Genomic DNA, 9,545 nt, shown 5'->3' with positions numbered 1-9,545 from the left:
TGTGTGTGTGTGCGCGCGCGCACGCGCGCGCGCCATCCATCTTCTCTGGAGGCATCAAGTTACGCATTTTGCCTGTTTTTTAAAAGCTGGGTTATTTGTTATTTTATTACAGAGTTGGCATAGTTCTTTGTGTGTTCTAAACACAGGTCACTCTTCAGATGAATGATTTGTAATATTTCTCCCCAAATCTGTGGGTTGTCCCTTTAGTTTTCTTCGCAATATTCTTTGACGTATGGATCAAGCATTTTGGTGGTGCCCAGTTTACTCAATTTTTGTGTCTCCTAGAGTCATATTTAAGAAACAAGAAACCGTCACCCAAACAAAGGTCACAGGGTGTGTTTATCAGTCTCTTCAAGGACTGTACAGATTTTGGTCTCACATGTAGACTTTTTACGTTTGGTGCATAGTCTGAAGCTGCGCAGGCTTTCCCAGAGAAGTCAGTGGAGACTTTTGCTGTCACACTTCCTTAGCCCCCTCCTGTCTACTTCCGTTCCTCACTTGGCTTCTGTAATCTTGACACCTTAGCAGGGCTATTCTGTGGTTGGTCTCTTGAGCTGGGCCCGTTTTCTCATGGTAGCCCAAGACTGAACGTTTTGGATAAGGGTTCCCTCCAAACGCGAGGCCCTTCTCAGTTATCCTCCTGTTAGTCTCGTTTAACATGCCCCACCCACTCACGTGGCCTTGATGGCATTCTCTGCAGGACGTTTTCATTTGTAGTCAATAATTACTGTGGAAGAGTTACTTCCAGACTGTGCAAACCCCGAGGATTTAAGCATTTCTCTAATCTCGGAGCTGTGGGCCTCGTCTGTCACAGTTACTGTGGTGAGCAGTGGCTCCTCGTTCTTTCTGATTGCAGTGGTTGCAGTTACCCTGTCCGGAAGAGCTGTCTCTCTGCCTCACTTAAGCATGCATCCCTTTTATTACCTCAGTATTGACCCTCACATATTTATTCTATGGATTATGTTTATATGGGTTCTGGTGCCCAAACTGTGAGTACTTTGGCCATTGAGAATTCTTTGAGGTTGGTTTTTGTGATCCTGTGATCGGGTCCATGAGTTAATGCCCAGCTTTCCTCCATGGTAGATTGTGAGCTGTGAGCAGAAACAAACCCTTCCCCCTCAGGTTGCTCTCAGCCGGGGCTTTATCACCACAGTAGAGCACAGCTGGGACAGGGATCAAATGCAGGGCCTTTGGTCTGCCATGGGGCTCATCCCCAACCACAAACACGGAATGCTTCTTTGTATTTCTGTACCACAAAGTGTTTCAGGGTCCTTTAAAAAGAAAGGAGCATGATCTGTCCTAGCCCTGGAATGAATCTGTCCCCTGTTTGTTGTCTGTTCGCTTATTTTAATTAGGAGAAATGTATTTAGAAACTAAGACCTGGCTATCGTGATGCCATTATCTCCCAGCCAATGCAAAGAGCTTGGAATTACTCGTGCGTACTCGCCCACGCACACGAGCATTTATATTTCCCTCTTTGTTTGTCTAACTGAATGTATTTCATTATTTGGTTCATATTGATATCTCAAATTCCAACCCCATTCCACAGTTTTCGCTTTGACCACCCTCATTTCCTCCTGTACACAACACTACAGGTGCCTACAAAGGCCAGAGCTATAACTGCCTGTGGAGCTGGCATTGCAGGTTAATTTGAGCCACCTGATGTGGGTGCAGGGAAACAGAATTGGGTCCTGTGCAAGAGGAACACATGCTCTTAACTGGCGAGCCATCTCTCCAGCTGGAACTCACTCTGTAGACCAGGCTGCTCTCGAACTCACAGAAATCTGCCTGTTTCTGCCTTCTTAGGTATGAACCACCACCCGGCTCAAGTTCTCTTTTTGCCATTGAGTTTGCATTCCTTATATGTGATAGAGCTCAGTCCCCCAGGCAAGATGTGGGCATTACAATTTTGAACCAGATCATCTGTGATTACCCACATTAGACCCACACAGGACTGAACCTACTAATGTTCCCTTGTAGAAATGGGGAGGATGGGCCTGGAGAGATGGCTCAGAGGTTAAGAGCATTGGCTGTTCTTCCAGAGATCCTGAGTTCAATTCCCAGCAACCACATGGTGGCTCCCAACTATCTGTAATGAGATCTGGTGCCCTCTGCTGGCCTGTAGGCATGCATGCAGACAGAATACTATACACAATAAATAAATAAATCTTAAGGGGGGGGGGAAGAAAGAGAAAGAAAAGAAAAAGAAATGGGGAGGACTTACAAGGTGGCTCATAGTAGGACTTGCAAGCCCCTCCCTGAGGAGGCAGAAGAGGTGCACAGTTGCCCCAGGTGCAGGGAGACTGTCTAGCCACCGAGTTGTCCTCACACCTGTCTGTAAGTCACCCAGTCACTGGCTCATCGGGCTAGATGGGCGGGGGCTGTCTGTGGTCAGGTCTGTGGTCAGGGGTGGAGCCATTTGTTTCATGGCTCCAAGAAAAGTCACACAGTATTGCCGTGCGTGCGTGCGTGCGTGCGTGCGTGCGTGCGTGCGTGCGTGTGTGTGTGTGTGTGTGTGTGTGTGTGTTAGCCTCTTACTAGAGGTTGAGGTTGTTTACAAAGATTTCTCTCCCATTTTGTGGGTTATCTCATTTTGTAAGTTGTTTCTTTCACTGTGTATGGTTTTTTGTTTGTTTTGATATTATTTGATTTCTTGCTGTTGCTTTTGAGATCATAGCAAAAGAAAAAAAACAAAAAAAACTTCCTGACCATCATTGTGAAGCTTCTGCCTGAAGCTTTCTTCCAGCTGTTTTATAGTTTCATGCTTTACACTTAAGTCTAACCCATTTTGAGTTGGTTTTAATACCTGGTGTTGGAGAAGGGTCATTCATTCTTCTGCGTGTGGTCATTCAGCTTTTCCAACGCCATTTATTGAAGACTTAGTCCTTTCCCAGCTGTTGAAACCAGCTGAGTGGGGGCACCCGGGTTTAGAATAGCAGAGCACACACTGTTTAGCTGCTCCTAGGTTGTCTTTCCTCCACTATCTCCAGTTTGTTTTTTGTGTGTCTGGATGTGATATTCTTTTTTACTCAATTTGAAGTCTGTTTAGCTTATTTATTTATAGCTTTGGTTTTTGTTTTGTTATTTTACCAAGTTTCAAACTAAAAATATTTTAATTTTTTTTTCCTGTACTACTGTCTTTTCTCTCAGGGACTTCCAATAACATGAATGTTAGACCTTTTGGAATGATCACAGGTCTCTGGAATTTTGTTCATTGTCCTTAACCTTTCTTCTCTGTTGTTTAATATATATATATATATATATATATATATATATATATATATATATATATATGTTTAAATTCACGTTTGTACATTCTTGCTTCTATAATCTCCATGCTGTCGAACCTAACCGGTGACTTGTAATTTTAGATGTTCAGCTTATAAGTTGTAAAGTCTGTGTTTCCTTCTTCTTCGTTGTTTCTATGTATTTTCATGTCTGTTTTCCATCCAGTCTGAGACTGTTTATGCTTATTTTATTGGGAGTAATTCTGTAGCTACATTTTAGAATTGCAGTTTAAGAATCCTAGTATCTGTATCATCTTGGGGTTGATGCCCATTGAAGGTCTTTCCCTTTGATACTTGTCAGATTTTTCTAGGTGCTTGTTATGTTGGGTAATTTTGAACCCGGGATACTGTGTGGTAAGTTATGAAACCGTGGGCTCTGTAAATCATGGGTCATGTTAATCATGTAGCAGATGGTTACCAGTTAGGCTCAAGCTACAGGCTCAGCCTTGCTTTCTGTGGCCAGCTCTTGGTCTGAGAAGGTTCTATACATGTATAGCATGGATCATGCTTAGGAGGTTGTTGACTTACACATGGGATGAAGGGTTGGCCTTTCTGATTGCTTGCTCCAGCTTCCAAGGTTCCCCCCACCCTCTTGTTGTGCTCAGGCCTAGAGAGTTCTGTTCTGTTCTGTTCTGTTTGTTTGTTTGGCCTACCGGTACTCTTGAATGATGGGACTTGTTCCAATGGCCATGGAAAGAGAAGGACAATGTCTTTCCTAAAAGGACACGTCCCACTAGGGCTTCAGTATCCTTGCTGCTGCTGCTGCTGCTGCAGGACTGGCCAGTGCTCAAGCATGTGGTCTTCCTTGGTATGGGACTTTCATGGCACATTCCTCATGGTTCATGTGCTTGTTGGCATTGCTGAGGACCAGTGGCACAAATGTAAAATGAGCTGAAAATGTGACCTAAAATATGTTTTCATTTCTATGATGATCACATCAAACGTGGGAGTGCACCAGTGCTGGCCAGACGCCACTGGCTGTGACATCAGGCTCTTCTGCAGCAGGGCAGGTGTGGGAGAGGTGAGGATCATCTTACAAAGACAGGTCACCACCGAAGCCCTCAGACTTCGAGGATGGAGAGAGCCCTGGCAGCAAATGCTTATGTACCACTGGTGTGACTTGGCACAGTTTGCACAGTTTCTCAGTAATAGATGCCCAGGATGATGGGGACTATTGCAGTTGTATTTCAGACAAGCACATTGCCGGGAGGTTAGTGGCTGGGGTAGGTCTAGGCTCCATGGTCTTGTCCCGCTGCTGTGCCAGCCCCAATTAACACACCGAGACTCTGTATTTGATATAAATGCTGTTGGCCAGTTACTAGTTTCTTATCAGCTAGCTCTGTCTTAAGTATTAACCCATTTCTATGCATTTTCACGTGGTTTCACCTTACCGGGGAGTGGGGCAGGCATCTGCTCTCTCCAGTCTCTCCATGCTGACTCCTCCCTACTACTTCCTCTTTCCTCCTTGTCTCCTAGTCCCGCCTACCTTGCTTTCCTATTGGCCAACAGTGCTTTTTATTCATTAAGCCAGTATGAGAAACGTATATACAGAATGACATCTCCCATCAATCCTCTTCCATGTAAGGCTCTTCTGTTAGGTATTTGGTCACAGTGACCAAAGCAACACTGGGGTGGGGGTTGCAGCTGTGAGGGAACCTGGCAGTGTGGTTCCTAGGCCTTTGGAACCAACTTATGGGGCCAATCTAGAAGCATTTGGAGCTGCAAACCGGACAAGTTCTAGAATGCGGTAAGCATAACTCCGTGGGTGAGAACTCAGGAAGCTAGAACGCTGGCAGGAATACAGACCGTAAATAACGACGAGGCAGAAGGGAGCAAGGGCTCTCCTGGGACCCTTTATTTACTCAAGGATAATGAAAAAGACTCATATAGCCTTGCGAGTAATATTTATAAGAATTCCAAGCTGGGAACAGCATACCGACCACCCAATGACAAACAGATAAACAAACTGTAATGAACCTATACTGTCAAATAGTTGATTGATAAAAGAAATATTCCTGCACACAACAAAGTGGCTGAATCTCAAAAAAAAAAAAAAAAACTAAGTGAAAACCCTCTCCTTGTGTGATTCCATTATAGGAGATCCATGGGGGGGGGCATGGTCAAAGGCCAGTGGACTGCCCCCACTGCAGAGAGCACAAAGAGGAGACTTTTGGGGGACAGTAAAAAGTGTGTTTGTATATTAATTGTGGTTATGGCCACATAACTATATACAAGTACTGAAATTAATCAAACCGTGTCCTTAAAACCAGCAAATGTTATTGCCTGTGATTTATACCTCAATAAATTTATGGAAGAATATATTTCAAATGTAAAAAAAAAAATAAAACAAAAACTAGTGGTTCCAAGTGCTGGTGGGTGGAGTAATTGGGACTGCCACACATTGTTTGTTGAAGTGTAAAATTGGGCAGCCCCTCTGGGAACAGAGCTGGCAGTTTCCTTCAGAGTAAAGCACACACTTGCCATATTCCATTCCCGGGTATTTATTCAAGAGAAATGGAAACATATGTTCACCAAGAGACTTTTACGTGAATATTAATAGCAGCTTCATTCATCAGAGACTCAAACTTGGAATGACCCGAGTTTCATCAGTCAGTGAATGGACGGATTGTGGTGCAGTTGCACAGTGAAATACCACTAGGCAATAAAATAACAAAACAAAACGCCCACACAGCAGTGAACTACCGATAAACACAGCGTCCAGGGTGCATCTGACCCGCATGCTGGGCGGGAGAAGGATGCTCCCGCGTCAGTCCCTGGAGCACACAGAGCCATTGTCTGAGGTGGAAGATTTGGCTGTGGAAGGGCTCGAGGAGACTTGTGGGAATTGAACATTCCTGGTCTTGTCTGACCGTGTTGGGATCCAGGTATGTCGGTGTTTATCAAAAAACAAATGCTGGAGACAAAGTGGGATCATTTCACCTTACATTTGAAAGAGAATTCTACCAGCCAAGACCCGCCAGCAAGAGTTTTAGTGCATTAGTAGAATGAGTGTATAACTTGGCGCTAGTTTTAGATATTCTTGCAGAAGAAACTAGAAACAAAGCCAATTTTGAAAAGCCTCTTCATTTTACTTTTTTAAAGTTAAATATTTTTAAATTTACTTTATATAAATGTGTGTGTGTGCTTGTATGTGTGCAAGTGTGTGTGTATGCATGTAGCACATGTGTGCCTGGTTTCCATAGAGGCCAGAAAATATGGATCCCATGGGAATGGAGTTAGCGGTATCTGTGAGTCACCATGTGGGTGCTGGGAACCAAAACCGGGACCTCTGGAAGAGCAGTCAGTGCTCCTAACCATTGAGCATCTCTCCAGCCATGATGTCTTGTTTTAAAAGTAGAAGAATATGGCATTCATGAAGGATTTATGTCTCCTCCCACTTGGCCATGACCTTTGCACCTTCCCATGGATTTTTCCATGTGGTTTTCGCCATAAGGAATAGTTACTGTGCTACAGGACCCTGCAAGAGGAACAGCATCCTTTTCGTATGGCGATAAGACCAGGGCTTAGGTTTTCAGCCAGGGCCCTAGGCTCCTTGCTTATCCTTGCTTATCTGCTTATTACACACACAGGAAACTTGAAGCTTATTTGGATAATATCTGTGGGCTTTATTTTTTATTTTTTGAATCCCTGCTATCTTAATGATCTAGTAATAGTAATTTTAAAAATGATTTTGCTCTATCTAGATAATGGATTCACTGGCCTACTTTGGGGATGAGGGTGGCTCCAGTGTGCTGTATTCTGAAGTGGACACTTATGGAAGGGACAGATCTATATTTTATGGCATGCTGGGCACAGGCTCAGCTGTCATATTTAGATCTATTCTTGCAGCTGGCTGTACCCCAGTTTAACCCTGTAGCCGAGGGTCGGATCAAGGAAGCCTCATGGATTGTTAAGTGGTTAAAACAGGATTGCAGCCTAGGCTCTTCCCAGCCTGTGGCCTGTCTGTTGTACAGCGATGCAAATGCACTCTGGTCCAGAGGCAAGCAAGTGAGCAACCTCTTCCCTCAGATCTGAGGTGACATCCAGCCTGCTGTGACTGGCATATAGCAGCTGATGACCACACTGGAAACCCACACCTCTGTCCAGTATGCAGTCAGCAGGGTAATTCTCTGTAGCCATGGAGAGAATCTGGGTGACTCTTCCCCTGCCCAGATGAACACACACACATACACTCTGCAAAATACATACCTCCCGGCCCACCCAAAAGACTGCACAGTTTTCTTGTGAAAAGACCAAGAGAAAGTTCCCAGCGTGTGAAGAGCTTGTATTACCCTGTCTTCTAAGAAGCATATCTTACACTGGATTGAATTTCCTTTCTTTATGCAGAAGTCAGCACCAAGCACAAAAAAAAAAAAAAAAAAAAAAAAAAACCACCAAGCCAAGACACCAAGAGTAATGAACATGAATACGAAGAACACATTGTTTTGTCCTTAAACATTTGGGCCAGGCAGGTGTGTCACCCCATCAGGATCTGCCCAGGTCCATCTGTGGGCTCCTGATGGGGCAGGGAGCTAGGGCTGCACATTTGTAAGACAGAGCCATGGCTTTTGTGTTTTTGTGTGTGTTTGAGGCTGGGGGCAGGTTCATGGCCAGGTCACAGTGCCAGCATTCCTTCCTGGGCCACAGCAGCAGCGAGGGTCGAGCTGGAGCAGCCAGGGCGGGGGTGGGGAGGGGTGGGGGTATGGGTCTTAGAAGGCAAGGCTGCAGCTGCTGTGTTTGGTTTCCCCTTGGACTCGGGGATTTAGATAAAAGGCTTGCTTTTATTGATTGAGGGGACTGGGGGAGGGAAGGGCCCCTAGAATCAGCCTTCGCCTTTTTGTTTTTCTAAGCAAACATTTATTGAGCATTTACTGTGTGCCAGGCAGGCACCCTGCCAAATGCTTTTCATGCGTTATCAAGTTTAATCCTCATGGTAGGGCCTGCTGTTATGGTCTCTTTTCAACTCTGCAGACGAAAACCTCAGGAAGGGTAAGTATTCTGCCCAAGGCCACACAGCTTACAAAGGGTGAGGAGCATGGACCCAGGCGCTCGCTGTCGTGGGTGGAAGGCTGCCGCCTTTCTTCCCGAGCACAGTCCACCTGCTATGCTGTCACCACAGTGGTCTGAGGACTCTGCGTCATCGGTGACTCTCTTTCCATACAGCAGTACGGCATTCTCTTTCTTTAAACCGTCCTACCCGGCCATGCCCTTTCTGTGTCCTCTGAGTTGAGTTGGTGAGTGGCATTCTAGTGGCAAGCCTCACTGCTAGCCAGGGGGATTGGGTGTGCAACCAGCTTTCATGGACACGCCTTCTTCTTTGCCTCCTTTGTTCTCAACGCCAAGCCTGACTCTTTGCCTCATGACACAGTCAGGGCTATCTCGTACCCTCTCCCATGGGCTTGGGCCCCCATCCCTAAGGGAGGGCCTGGCTCAGTCGATGTTCCTTGGCTGGTCATAAAGCCACATGAAGAAGCTGGCAGGTGGCTAGAGATGAAGGCACTGCCTACGCCTTCTGCTAAGCTGAGTGTACTTTGAGGTGGAGGCTGAGGCAACAGGTAGCCCAGATAGCTACAGTCTGGGAGACGGGGTGAGCTAGATCCTGCGCAGAGAGTTTGGTTCACTCTGGACAGTACGCAGAGGTGCTGGGGTACTGTCTGGGACAGCTGGAGCTTTCAGAACCACATCACACACAAGCAAAAGGCTCGCTGTGGCATGCCAGGTGTTACTCTGGCCAATGGGAAGCCAGCAGGGCAAGGATTATCCAGTGTGAGATCACAGTGATAGACACACATCCAATGCCACTCACTGAAATGAATTAGGACCCTGGTTGGGTGTTCAGGTTGCAAAACCTCTCAGAGGTTTTAGGGGAGATCAGTGTTACCCACTCTGGTTAATGAGCTAACAGTGTTGCCATGGAAACCCCTCAGGTGCTTCCTAAGGGAAGAGCCATCTAATCTCCTTGATGGATTCTTCTGGAGCCCCAGTCTCCTCATCTGTGACAGAAGCCCATGCTCAGCCTCAGAGCAGCTCACGGGTAGTGGTGTTCAGAACAGTGACCCCTGACGCCCCCCACCCCCAGTACAGAAGCATCTCTCCACTGGGTAGAGGTCCATTCTCTCTATTGCTGTTAGCTGGTTGCTTAGATGACTAGAAAATGTATTCTGTTTCGGTAGTTCCGAGAATTGTAATCTGAATCCCAGGCACAGGTTGAGCTGTCCCTTAGCAGCCCTCAGAGAACGAGGTGGGGACGAGGGCTGA

This window comes from Phodopus roborovskii, unplaced genomic scaffold, assembly GCF_943737965.1.
Source record: "Phodopus roborovskii unplaced genomic scaffold, PHOROB, whole genome shotgun sequence".
Lineage (NCBI taxonomy): Eukaryota > Metazoa > Chordata > Mammalia > Rodentia > Cricetidae > Phodopus > Phodopus roborovskii.
Note: the sequence above shows the minus strand (reverse complement) of the source record.